At 33.3% G+C, this 14,408-nt stretch overlaps 1 protein-coding gene across 2 annotated transcripts in view; it reads right to left on the bottom strand.

Annotated features, from left to right (window-relative positions):
- Positions 1–14,408, bottom strand: part of SLITRK6 (SLIT and NTRK like family member 6) — an 881,594-nt gene that overhangs the window by 839,636 nt on the left and 27,550 nt on the right. The window lies entirely within an intron of this gene.

The following is a 14,408-nucleotide window of genomic DNA, read 5'->3' as shown; positions in this document are numbered from 1 at the left end:
AAAAAAGGGTTTAGTAACACCAAGAATGGATTACCTTTTTGCTTGGCACACAAGAATTTTTTTTCCGTTTTTTAAAATGTTACCTTTCATTAATATAGAAATGTGCTTTGTTCTTAATAGGAGCTTAACAAATATTTGTGGAAGAATGACAAATATGGTGAAAAGTCTCTAGGCTCAATTCTTTGTAACTTAAGTAATCTAAAATATCATCCCATTTTTCTCTGTAAAACAGCTTCCCATCCTTGATTTCTCCCTTTTTCTTAATTCCTACTTCCTGGCATCTGTTCCCCAGTGACCCAGTTAGCAGTACCTACTTGAGAGCATAGACTTTTAGATTATTGGTCCGTCACTCCTTGCAGAGGGTTGGAGGAACTGCATTTGGTATCAAATATTGTTTTGGTCACTACATTGAGAGGCATTGAAGAAATTTCACTAGTTTTTCTTAATGCCTTATGACTTTTCAACCACCGTGATTCAAAATTCAAAACACATGCTGGTCTGTAAATCAAGTGTCTACTCCAATACTTCCTACAGAATGAATTGTTAAAAGATAAACTATGGCATTTTAAACCAATGTTTCCTCAATAAAAAAATAAATGAAAAAAAAGGCAAGCTAAGGCATATTAAAAATTTTCAAGAGTTGATTTGAGCAAATATCAGTTCAAATCAGGCAGCCCCAAACTGGAAGTATTTAGGGACACTACACAGACAGGAGCTCTGGGAGAGACTTTTATAGAGAAAAGCAGAAGGCAAATTAAGAAAATTATTGAGTAGCTATAGCTTAAGCCTCGTTGGCTGTTTGTGACTGGTTATCATTAGGTTTCAGTTTCTTAACCTTGAGGCATTTACAGGCTTACATTTTGGTTTCCTTATGTAGGCTGTCATGGCATTAGAGGTTCCTCAGTTTAATGGCTTCTTTGTCTAATTAATTTAACAATGTTAATACTAAGCAAATCTGGGAGAATTGTTCTCACACAGCATAGAAATCACAGGAGAGAAAATGCTGAAATTTATTTGAAAAATTTGAGATTTATTTGTTTGAAGAATTCAAAGTTATAGAAGTAAAGTGAGGATAGAATTTATAGAGTAGATTGATTTTGTGTAGTGAAGATCGAATCTCCATCAGTAATATCAATTTTCAGGATAACTAGAAGTCAACTTGATTTTCTGGAACTTTATCTTCAGAAAAATGGAATAATATGATGTTATTTCCTTGTTAGACATTAGGATGATTTGACTATAGAGACTCTTTTTTAGTGTTTTCACGAAGTATGCGCATGGTATCTTTTGGAAAACTTGAGTTACTCATTCTATATAGTGTTATTAAGTGTTTTCATAATGGGAGACTAGTTTTTTAAGTTTTTAAATAATTTCCTTGAAAATTTTAATAATAACATAATCATCACTATTTTGGTATACTTCTCTGCCACATCTATTTTATGATCATTAAAATCAGTGAGTAACATGTTTTATTTCTTTTAATGTCTGAACTTAATTATTAGATGTTAATCAAGATAGTTTTCTATCTCTTGATTATATATCCTGCTGGTAGGGAAGAAAGTCTGTTACTTCAGTGATTCATTATTAACAGAGGCAGACTTGATTTTATACCACTTCACAATTTACATTGAACTTTATCAGCAAGGCTTGCATTAAGTCTTATTGACACTTGTCATAAGTTAGTGATTATTTTATGAAACCTATTTATGCAATAATTTAACATTTAGTGATTAGACATTTGCTGATGTGAACATAGCCAGAAAAAGACATTAAAATTTGATTTGGCACTGTATTTGTTTTCCTTAATAAGAAAAGAGCTATTACAAACCTTTTTTAAAAGCTCCTTTGCAGAAGGTTTTATTTTGAAATCTAAGATTGAAAACATGGTTAGAGATTAAGACATATTTTGAGTGCCCTCTGCTAATAAAACCCACAGTAAAACAGGTGAGGCTTGTTTGACTTTTATTTTGTAAATCTTTTATCTTTTTCTTATTCCTATTTTGTTTGTTTGCTATTCTGTAGCTTATAATTCACCTCTTCTATCTCATAATAAGAACTCATAATAATGGAATGTTACAAAAAGGAAAACTGTACTAAGTAAATCTTAAGTAATTTGAGATGTTATACAGACTTTGACCAACATGCTCAGCTTCCAAAGACTATTATGTTAACATAATAAAAGGCACTGTCTTCATTTCACAAGTATTGTATTCAGTGGACCTGAGGTAGAAGGAAAATGAAAGTTCTTAATTTGATCCTGGGTCATATGTGCTTTATTTTACAAATTAAAATTTAAGGAATGAAGTGGTTGAGGAACGTTTCTATCATAGACTCAGAAGCAAGACAGAAATTAGAAATTAGAACTAATAATCCTTTAGAACATGCGTAGTATATATAATGGTAATACAATTCTTGCAATATGTATAGGGTTTGGATAAGGTCAGATGCGGATTTAGAATTTTGATAGAGGTATATCCCTGAAATAAGTAAAGGGAAGTCTGGATAGTAATTAAAAACATTCATTCAGCAAATTCAATAAATAATAACTACTGAACTGTGTATTGAGAACTCTTAGATATTTGTATCAAAGATTCTAGAGGGCATGACTCAATTTGGATTCCATTCTTATTTACTATGATTTCAAAAAGAGAATGGCCCCAGTGTCTCAAGACTGTTCTTCACCAAGAGCTATTTAAAGAGCCTTAGCATATGTGGACGATTTCTCAAACAAGGAGCTTAGCCTGTTTGACGTCATGATTGTAAGAAAAAAATATTCAGTTTCACCACATTCAGCCTATTACGTGCCTTTTTGTTTGTATTTTATTCAGAGTACTCCTGTTTCCTCAAATATTCCTTTTAATTCATGTTGTTCTCCAATAAAAGGGTAGAATTTTATGTATCAAATATTATAAGTTAATATATAGGAGTGAATTACATTAATATATTATTTATCTATCAGGGCTATAGAAGAAGAAAAAGATGATGCAAGCATTGATAGAGTGAGAGAAGAAAAAGGGATCATTTAGAAGCATGACCAAGGCAGGCTTGAATTTGAACACTTGTCTTTTAATTTCTGGGCTGTTACTCCTAATTAAGTTACATCTTAACTTTTGTGAGCTTCAATTGTACCATTTAAAAGAGGAATTAATGCTTGTTAGTGATTAATGTATTTTAACATCTTGACACTATATAGACTCAAAAGTTAAAAGTGTTTTTTAAAAATTTTGATTCTTATGGGAATGCCATTGAAAATTAAGACAATGAAGACAATTTTGGAGCAAAAGAAAGAGGAAAGTGAGTATTTCCAGAAGTTTGGGTTAGAAGAGAGGTTGAAAGAGGACAAAGTATAAAAAAGCAACAGGGGACTCTACTACAAGTTCACTTCTTTTGACATGTCTTACACTGTTCATAATACAAAAAAAAATATTGTATTCATGCTACAAGTAATGTCATAGTCTTCTCTTTTAATATTTGCAATATTATGCTGTGTGCTTGATCTCCCAGTGCCTCTCACCAGACTCTTGCTAGGCTATTATCATTGCTAAAATATGATCCCATGTCATCTGAATTCTCTACTTTTCCTTTCATTCTCCTGCAAGTGATAAAAATCCTAAAAGGAGAGCAGAGTAAGGTTTCCATCCTATTTTGAAATATTTACACTGTTAATCTGCTGGCTTTGTGCTTTAAGTCTTCCTCTGAATCCATCCACAGCTGTGACTGACTGTTTAACCTGAACCCTTCTGTGGAACACAGAGGTTTTCCTGATCAAGTCCAGTGCAGATTTTGTTCCTGGGCAATGGGAAGGTGGCTGCTTTTAGTGTTATGTAGATACTGATTTCAGATTAACCATAAGTATTTGTTCTTTTAGATGTTTAGTCAAATAAATCCGTTAATAAACAATGGAACCTTTTGAAACATTTATTTTTCCTTGATTTCTGTTTTATTTTTCCAAATTGACATTCATATCTTTGATGTGGTATTTATAAGTTTGGGTCCTATAAACATGACTTTCTTTTTTCTTTTCATAATGTTTAACTTCTCCCATTTTGTCTGTGTCTTTGTTATTTCCAGGTGATATTCTGAAGATTGCATTGTGTTTATTACTTTAAAGTTTGTATGTCTTATCATCTAAACAAACGTGATTTTTTTGAAGTTGATTTGCAATTTGGTTCTTGCTCTAACTCTTTCTCCAGATATTCTTTTATCTTTGTACTGTACTTCACAGGTGCTTGCTTATCTTCCTCTTAAGGATGATAGAATTAAATACATTAACTCAGTGAATTCTATATATTACAGTAAGAACAAACAGATGTTCTTCTGTCAACATACACTCCCAATGATGTTATTAACCCAGAATTGGGTAATATTCTACTTATTTAATATTTTATTTTCTTTTTTCTGTTCTATAAAACTAATAGATCTCAAAAGAAAGTCAAATGTTTTCATATAGCATTAAAATATTTTAATAATTTAATAAATTCCCACAATATTTCCCTGTAATTAACATGACTACACTTTGATAATTGGTAAATTTTAAGTGATAAACATATCTATAGTCCATAAAAATGGCTGTATTCTTAGAACTAGAATACTTTTTCCAAGGTTACATAGGAAGTCTTAAAGAACTTTAATGTTTCCATGGCTCTGTACATCACAATTTCCTTCTAACTAAAAGTATATTGGCAATGAAGCAAACATGAAAAAAAGAGGATAAATCATGAAATCAAGCCTGCTTTGTAATTATTATTCAGGACCTCAATTTGTAGGGAGTAGGGGTTGTTATTAAAAAACAGTATTGTCTATTTTTGTGTTTGGTGTTAAGGAGTGTTCTAATTTCATTCTTTTATATGTGGCTCTCTAGTTTTCCCAGAACCACTTATTGAAGAGACTGTCTTTTCTCCATTGTATATTCTTGCCTCCTTTGTCATAGATTAGGTGACCATAGGTGCGTGGGTTTATCTCTGGGCTTTCTATCCTGTTCCATTGATCTATATTTCTGTTTTTGTGCCAGTACCATACTGTCTTGATTACTGTAGCTTTGTAGTATATCCGAAGTCATGGAGCCTGATTCCTCCAGCTCCGTTTTTCTTCCTCAAGATAGTTTTGGCTATTTGGGGTCTTTTTTGTTTCTATACAAATTGTAAAAATTTTTTGTTCTAATTCTGTGGAAAATGCCATTGGTAATTTGATAGGGATTGCATTGAATCTGTAGATTGCTTTGGGCAGTACAGTCATTTTCACAATATTGATTCTTCCAATCCAAGAACATGGTATGTCTCTCCATATGTTTGTGTCATCTTTGATTTCTTTCATTAGAACACTCTCTAACACCATACACAAAAATAAACTCAAAATGGATTAAAGACCAAAATGTAAGGCCGGACACTATAAAACTCTTAGAGGAAAACATAGGCAGAACACACTTTGACGTTAATCGCAGCAAGATCTTTTTTGACCCACCTCCTAGAGTAATGAAAATAAAAACAAAAATAAACAAATGGGACCTAATGAAACTTAAAAGCTTTTGCACAGCAAAGGAAACCATAAACAAAATGAAAAGACAGCCCTCAGAATGGGAGAAAATATTTACAAATGAAGCAACTGACAAGGGATTAATCTCCAAAATATACAAACAGCTCACACAGCTCAATATCAAAAAAACAAACAACCCAATGAAAAAAATGGGTGGAAGACCTAAATAGACATTTCTCCAGTGAAGACATACAGATGGCCAACAAACACATGAAAAGATGCTCAACATCACTAATTATTAGAGGAATGCAAATCAAAAGTACAATGAGGTATCACCTCGCACCAGAAAGAATGGCCCTCATCAAAATATCTACAAACAATAAATGCTGGAGAGGATGTGGAGAAAAAGCTACCCTCCTACACCATTGGTGGGAATGTAAACTGGTACAGCCACTATAGAGAACAGTATGGAGGGTTCTCAAAAAACTAAAAATAGAACTACCGTGTGACCCAGCAATCCCACTCCTGGGCATATACCTGGAGAAAACCATAATTTGAAAAAGGTACATGCACCCCAATGTTAATTGCAGCAATATTTACAATAGCCAGGACATGGAAGCAACCTAAATATCCATTAACAGAGGAATGGATAAAGAAGTTGTGGTACATATATACAATGGAATATTACTCAGCCATAAAAGGAATGAAATAATGCCATTTGCAGAGACATGGATAGACCTAGAGATTGTCATACAGAGTGAAGTAAGTCAGAAAGAGAAAAACAAATATTGTATAATATTGCTTATATGTGGAACCTAGAAAAGTGGTACAGATGAACATATTTGCAAAGCAGAAATAGAGACACAGATGTAGAGAACAAACATATAGATACCAAGGGGATGGGGGTGTGGGATGAACTGGGAGATTGGGATTGACATATATACACTACTATGTATAAAATAGATATCTAATGAGAACCTATTGTATAGCACAGGGAACTCTACTCAGTGCTCTGTGGTGACCTAAATGAGAAGGAAATCTTAAAAAGAGGGGATATATGTATATCTATAACTGATTCACTTTGCTGTACAGCAGAAACTAACACAACATTGTAAAGTGACTATACTCCAATAAAAATTAATTTAAAAAATATTTTCTATGGGAGATATAATTACCCCCTCCACACTCTCTTCATTGTGAAGGATTTGAAAAATTTGAATCAGGAAATGCAGAAAGAAATGTTTATCCAGAAATGACCCTGAAATATGAAGTTTCAAAATGAATTAGCAACTTCATGATCCTGAGTGAAGAGTGGAATGAGTGTAACCTCAGCGGATCATGAGACATTTGTTAGAACGGACTGAAACATACATCTATTAATCAATATTTAGAAATTTCCTCTTGTATGTCAAGCACTGGGGTTGGCTATTAGGAGTGAATGGATGAATAATGTTATTGTTTATGTTCAATAACATCACTGAAGATATTCAATAATAATGTTCAACAACATTATTGAACATAAACCATAATGTTATTGAACATAAACTATATATTTTAATATATTTATGTAATATAAATATGATTTTCAGAATGTCCTGCTTTAAGTCTAACCAATTAAATTATTTACTAATGGAAATAGTGGGCTCCTCCTATTTTGTACCTCTTTATACCTTGCAATGAAAAATGTGAATATACACTCAATAAATTATCGTTTATCTTTTAGGCTGTATATATAAATTTTGATTGTGCTCTTTCAGATGAAAATGACACATCTTTTTTCAGGCGTTATATGTGTCTATTGCAGTGTGGTTTAGGGTTTTTATACTTTTATAAAGAGTTAAAATGATAAATATAATGTCAATAAAAATAGAATCCAAGGCAATAGTTTAAAATCAAATTGGATTTAAAAAAAAATCTCTGATGAAGCCCAAAACCTTACCTCTGGAAGTTGATGTGTAAATAATTAGCTCAGAATGTCTCAGAATGTCTTACATTTCTAAGGAAAAATAGATATCTTCTATTTTATTTTTATAATAATATCCTACAAATATAATTATATGGTTTTAATAGTGAGAGTAATAAAAATGTGTTTTTAATAGACTATTAATAGACTATTTATTAGACTATTTGTTTGAGCAGTTTCAAGTTTACAGAAAAATTGGGCAGAAAGAACAGAGCATTCTCATATCCTTGCTTCTCTTTCTCCACATCATTTCCACTATTATTTACATCTTGCATTAGTGTGGTACATTTATGGGAATTGATGAGCCAATATTAATGCATGACTTTAATTAAAGTTCAGAGTTGATATTAGGATTTACTCTTGATGTTGTAATGTTTTGGTTTGGCCAATTCATTACACCATGCATCTACCATTACAGTATAATACTGTTCTAAAAAATGTCCTGTTCTCCACCGACTCATCCCTTCCCCTTCATCTGAACCACTGGTGATCACTGTTTTTTTACTGTCTTTATAGTCTTGCCTTTTCTAGAATGTCATATAGTTGGAATCACTCTGTATGTAGCCTTTTCAGACTGCCTTCTTTCACTTAGCAATATGCACTTGAAGTTCCTTCATGTCTTTTTGTGACTTGATAATTCATTTCTCTTTATTGCTGAATAACATTTGATGGGACTCAGAGCAGGCCACCCCCAAATTTGTCAAAGTAGCATATTGATTATCTTAAGTTAAAATTACTTGGGAAATGGCTTATGCAAGTAGGACACTCTGACCCTCCTCTCTGTGCCCCTGAAAGCAGGAAATAAATCTCACATGTGAAAAGTACCCTCCCTGTGCCAGGAGGAAGAGAGACCTCCTTATGGCCAAAGAGAAGGAATTCAAGGCCTAAAAGACTGTAGAAATAAACTGTTTAGTTTCTTCACTAATTGTTACCCAAGCCTAAGTTTCTTTGTCTTGTCAGATATTCACCAATTTATTGTTTCTTTGTCTAAAAGGTATATAAACAGACTGCTTTTATCACATCTTAGGTTCCATGTCTATGGGCTCTCCGTATGTACAAAATTAAATTTGTTTGTTTGTTTTCTCCTGTTAACTTGCCTTGTGCCCATTTAATTATTAGAGCAGCCAAAAGAACCAAGAGAAGTAGGGGGAAATCCCCCCAAACATATTCCATTGTATGCATGTACCACAGTGCGTTTATCCCCTTATTTAAGGACATCTTGGTTACTTCTAATTTTTGTGAAGTCAGCAATGGAGAGAGTTGGTTCTTCTTGCTTTATACCTCTTACAACAAAAAATACAAATAAATGCTCAATATATCATTGTTTATATTTTAAGTTCTTTATCTGTTGTTTTGGTTATGCTCTTCCAGATGGAAGAGACATTTATCTTTTTTCAGAAGCTGTGTGTGTGTATTGTGGATAAAGCTCCTATAAATATTTAGGTGCAGGTTCATGTGTGGACATAAATTGTCACCTCACTTGAGCAAATATCAAGGAGTATTATTTCTGGATTGTAGAGTAAACTTATGTTTAGCTTTCTATGAAACTGTCAAACTATTTTCCAAAGTAGCTGGACCATCCTGCCTTCCCATCTGCAGTGAATGAGAGTACCTTTGTTCCACATCCTCACCAAGATTTAGGGTCATTGTTTTAGATTTCAGCCATTCTAATAGGTTTATAGTAGTATCTCAATGTTGTTTCAATTTGAAAATCCCTAATAATATACGATGGTAAACATTTTTTCGCATGCTTATTGCCATCTGTATATCTTCTTTGCTGAAATGTTTGTTCTGAACTTTGCCCATTTTAATGTTTTTCTTATTGTTCAGTTTTAAGAGTTACTTGCATATTTTGAATAACAGTATTTATCAAATATGTGTTTTGCAAAGATTTTCTCCCTGTCTGTGACTTCCCTTTTCATTCTCTTAACAGTGTCCTGAAGAGCAGTTTTTTTTAAATTTTAATGAAGTCCGAAGTATCAATTTTTTCTTTCATAGACTGAGCTTTTTAGGTTTTGTCTCTCTAAAAAATTATCACCAAAAGCAAGCTCACTGAGATTTGCTTCTATGTTATCTTCTAGAAATTCTACAGTTTTGCATTTTACATTTATGTCTATGATCCATTTTGAGTTCATTTTCATGAAAGCTGTAAGGTCTGTATCTAAAGTCACTGTTTTACATTTGGATGTCTAGGTGTTCCAGTACCATTTGTTGAAAAGATGATTCTTTCATTATAAAATTTCTTTTACTCATCTATCAAAAAGCAATTGACTATATGTGTGTGGATCTGTTTCTGGCTTCTTTATTATCTTTCATTTATCTGTATGTTCATTCTCACCAATTCCACACTGTCTTAATTATTGTAGCCTATTATTAAATCTTGAAGATAGGTAGTGTCCAATCTCTGCTTTTTTCTCTTTAGCATTTTGGTGGCCATTTGGGATCTTTTTTATTTTCTCTATATTGTAGAATCAGTTGATAATTCACAAGATAACCTACTGGAATTTTAATTGAGATTGCATCAGATCTATAGATCAGGTATGGAATAACTGGCATCTTAATATTGAATCTTTCCATGCACGAACCTGTAATAGCTGTGCACTTATTTAGATCATCTTTGATTTTTTTCATCAGAGTTTTCCATTTTCCTCTTATAGACCTTGCACATAATTTATTAAATTTATACCTAGGTCTTTCTTCCTCCCTCCCTCCCTCCCCCTTTCTCTCTCTCTTTCTTTCCTTCCTTCCTTCTTTCTCCCTCCCTCTTTCTCTTTCTTTCTTTCTTTCTTTCTTTCTTTCTTTCTTTCTTTCTTTCTTTCTTTCTTTCTTTCTTTCTTTTTTTCTTTCTTCCTTCCTTCCTTCCTTCCTTCCTTCCTTCCTTCCTTCCTTCCTTCCTTCCTTCCTTCCTTCCTTTCCATCATTTCTACTAATGTAAACGATGTTGTGTTTTTTAAATTTTAAATCCTACTGTTCATTGCTTGTCTTTATACAGGGCTATTAGCTCTTGTATATTATCTTTATAACCTGCAACACTGAAATAATTACTTATTAGTTCCAGGAGGATTTTGTGTGTTTTTTGTTTTCTATTATTTGGGATTTTCTAAATAGAAAATCATATAGTCTGTGAAAAAGGCAGTTTTACTTATTCCTTCTTCTAGTTTTTCACCATTAAGTTTGATGTTAGTTATAGATTTTTTAGTTGTTCTTTATCAAGTTGGGGAAGTTCTCCCTTTTCCTAGTTTTCTGAGATTGTTTATCATGAATGGAATTTGAATTTTTTCAAATGATGTTTTTTGCATCTATTCATACGACCATATGATGTTTTTTCTTCTTTACCCATTTCATTTGATGGATTACCTTAATTGATTTCTGAATGTTTAACCAGCTGTGTGTAGCTGAAAAAAAATCCCACTTGTAGAGATTGTTTTTAAAAAGTAATAAATAATATTATGATTTCTCTATTTTATTATTAGCTTGTTGTTTTTTAATATTTAAAATGTCTTAACTTTTAGCCACCAAATAAATGTGCATGCATGTGTGTATCCTCTCAACAAATTTCTTACACTCTTAAATAAAAAAGGAAGTAGCTAGAAATTAATCTGTAGTTATGTTAAGTGGAAAGCCAAGGCTTTCAGGCTTCCTCTTTTTTTAACGAAAAAGTTATTTTTTAAATGTTGAAAACACTTTAAGGAATTACATATGTAGCAGCTCTTTAAAAATGAAAGTTGAAAGTGATAGAGTTAATATATCACTGTCTTATAAGAATATTTCCTTATGTAAGGAAGTTATTACAAAAGCAAAAATCTGGGAGGCCTCCTGGGATGTAATGCTACATGCTTTCCCTCTTACTTATTTGTCAGTCATTTACTTGCCTTTGTGCTTTGCTCTCTTGAAACTGTGTTCCCTCTCTTCATGTGCTTCTTGTAATCACAGAGGACCTGCCACCTAAGTGAATAAATAGACCTCTCTTCCAGTTGATTAATGGAAAGCCATAATTCCTCTTAGCCACTGATGAATAGTAACAGATGCTTCACATCTTGTGGCATCAGAGCATTAGAGCAGACCTCTAGATCAAAGAAACTTGACCATTTAACAAATACGCCTGCACCCAGAAGCATGCACTCTAATATTTATGGATCCTAAAGAGATGCCTAACTCTGAGATATATACTGTTACTCGGCAAAGGTTCTGTATTGATGAAATGCCTCTGAAGAAAATTGCATAGAGAAAGTCAATAAGAATACATGCAAGCCACATTTTTTTCCCTAGAAATGGAAGACCTGTAATTCAAGCAGTTGTATTCAAAGCTGCACTACTTCAGATCAACATGGGGATGAATACCCTGGTACACATGATGATGATCGTTTAGGTGAGATTTTTTGAGGCTTCTTGACCAACCGAAATTTTAAGTGTTTGCTGTCGTCACATTCAGGCTGTTTCTTAGGAAGAAATGAAATCAATTTGAATTTTAGCTTTCTGAAATAATGAGGGAAAAGAAGGAAACAAACAAAAAATACCAAGAATCTAGCTAGCTAGGCTGGTTGGAAGCTGGCAATCTCATTCACTATTATTCTTATCCTGTACTTGCAGCACATTTATTTCTAAACCAATTAGAATAAAATGTGTTCTTAGTGGAAGATGTTAATCTACCCTTAGATTCAACTGGTAATTGGCCTGAGTGAGTTAGGAAGGGTCACATGCTGTAACTCTCCACAGACATCTTTCAATAGTCCAGTATGTGAACACGTTGAATTGTATGGAATACAAAGCATGAATCCCCTTCACTACCTTATATTATCAAGTTCAGTTATATGGATGGTAGTTGATAATACATAATTAGTTCATCTGAGAATGGCAAGCTGTTGAGTGCATTTTCTTTTCATAAAAAGGAAGTGAAAATGTTTATTTTATAACTTTGAAGATAATTCTCAGTGGACTGTGGAGAATGGAATGGAATATTGATAAATTAAGACTACCAAATATAAGTACAAATAAACACATCATTTATCCTGCTGTTAATGTTAAAATAACCCGTAGAATCTCATTTCATAAGGTAATTTTAGTAGAATGCAATTCAGAATCTCCAAAATTATATCACTAATTGCATTTTATTATAACTATAACTGCTAAATGATCGAAGACTGTGGTGACTCCCATTGATTACTGCTTCAGAATACTGACACCATTCTCTGTTCTCCTCCCATATTACCTAGGACTGACTTATGGAACTGCTAGGGCATTGAGGAAATAGCAGTGTGTGGTTTCCAAGGTGAGGTTATAGAAGACATTGTGGTGTACACTTTTCTCTCTTGTATCACTTGTTCTGGGGAAGCCAGCTGGTGTGAGGACCCTTCAGTAGACCACGAAGAAGGACACATTGCAAAGAACTGAGGCATCCTGTCAGCATCCACAAGGGTGAGCTGTGTAGAGTGAGCTATGTAGGAAGCAGGCCCTCCAGTCACAGTCAGACCCTCAAAGGACAGCACCCCAGTCAATATCTCGAGGTCACCTAATGAGAGACCCAGAGCCAAAGCTGCTTATGATTTCCTGACCCACAGAAACAGTGAATAATTAATGCCTTCTGTATTCAGCTTCTAACTTGGGGGATAACTTGTTGAGCAATAATAGAAAACTAATACCAGACCTTTAGTGAATAGTTCCATGAAAATGATAGTAAACTGGGACTTCACTCTCTATTTCATGTGAACCAGCTAATTATTGGTTTGTTAAATTCTGTTGACATTTTTCTAATACGTTTATGCTAACCACGTTTCTGTGATAACGTGAGGAGCATTTGGTCCACGCTTAGTGCTTCATCACAGTTGTACTTGGCTTAACATGGCATAATGATGCTGGGGCTCAACCCACTTAACAATATCGATTTCTGTTGCTCATAATTTCTCTCTAAGATACGCTTGTTTTCCTACTATGTGAAACATTTTGGCACTTTTCAGTACACGAACAATACTGTTTTACTCTTTTAGAGGAAGCCGTATGTGTTATTTATTCATTGTATTCTTTGCTGACTCTCCATGATTAATAGATACTTTTTTTCTTTTCCCAAAGAAATGAGGTTATACTGTATTTTTTATAATCTCATTACTATTTAACTTTTCATTAAATCATAGCTTCCTCATTAAAGTCAAAGGCAGGCGCTCATTATTATCCATATAACATAGTAGCTAACTCATATTGACATTTGATGAGCATTGATGAAAATGTTAATAGATTATGTCTATTAAGTTCTATACAGCAGACATGATGTTAAATATTTACATACATTGTTCATTTAACACGCATAATAGCCTCCTACTCAGCACTGAGTGTGTTTTTTTATTCCAATTTTAGAAATAAGGAAGCTAGAGTTTCCACCTAGTGACACATTGACCAGAATTACTCAATCAGCACACAGGAGACATGAATTCATCTTAGCCGTAAATTATGTTCCAAAGCTGTCTTTCCAGTAATATGAAAATTGTGGGTTTTAAAATTTCTGTATTTTGGATATAATTTTTTGCCAGGTTTCTGTGCCTAATGAAACCTACTTTCTGAAAATTTTTAATTTCATTTGTTCCTTCATTCTTCACACATTCATCCAGTGTCTGTTAAATGTTGTATCTTGCATTGGCTTCTGGAAATAAAATAGTGAGCAAGAAAAGAAACTATATGACTTTCTGGAGCTCACAGTCTACTAGCGAAAAAGAGGTTTTAATCAAGCAAATACACAAATAAGTATAAAAGTATAAGTGTTATTAGAGCTTGAAAAGTGGTATTTAGTCTTAAGTGAGTGTATACACCCAAGGATTTTGTCCAGGATGGAACTTCAGGCAAGTCTGAGGTTAGAACTAATAACTGAGGTAGCATTGTCCATTCAAAGCAAAGAGAGAAGTATTTTCTGGCAGAGAGAGAGTCAAGTGTAAAAAGTCTGAAGATCAGATCTGATCAGACTGGGGAAGGAGGAGGGCCTTTGTTT

The sequence above is a fragment of the Balaenoptera physalus genome (assembly GCF_965194825.1).
Source record: "Balaenoptera physalus genome assembly, chromosome: 18".
NCBI lineage: Eukaryota > Metazoa > Chordata > Mammalia > Artiodactyla > Balaenopteridae > Balaenoptera > Balaenoptera physalus.
The sequence above is the reverse complement of the archived record's forward strand: the minus strand, read 5'-3'. Positions and strand labels throughout refer to the sequence as shown.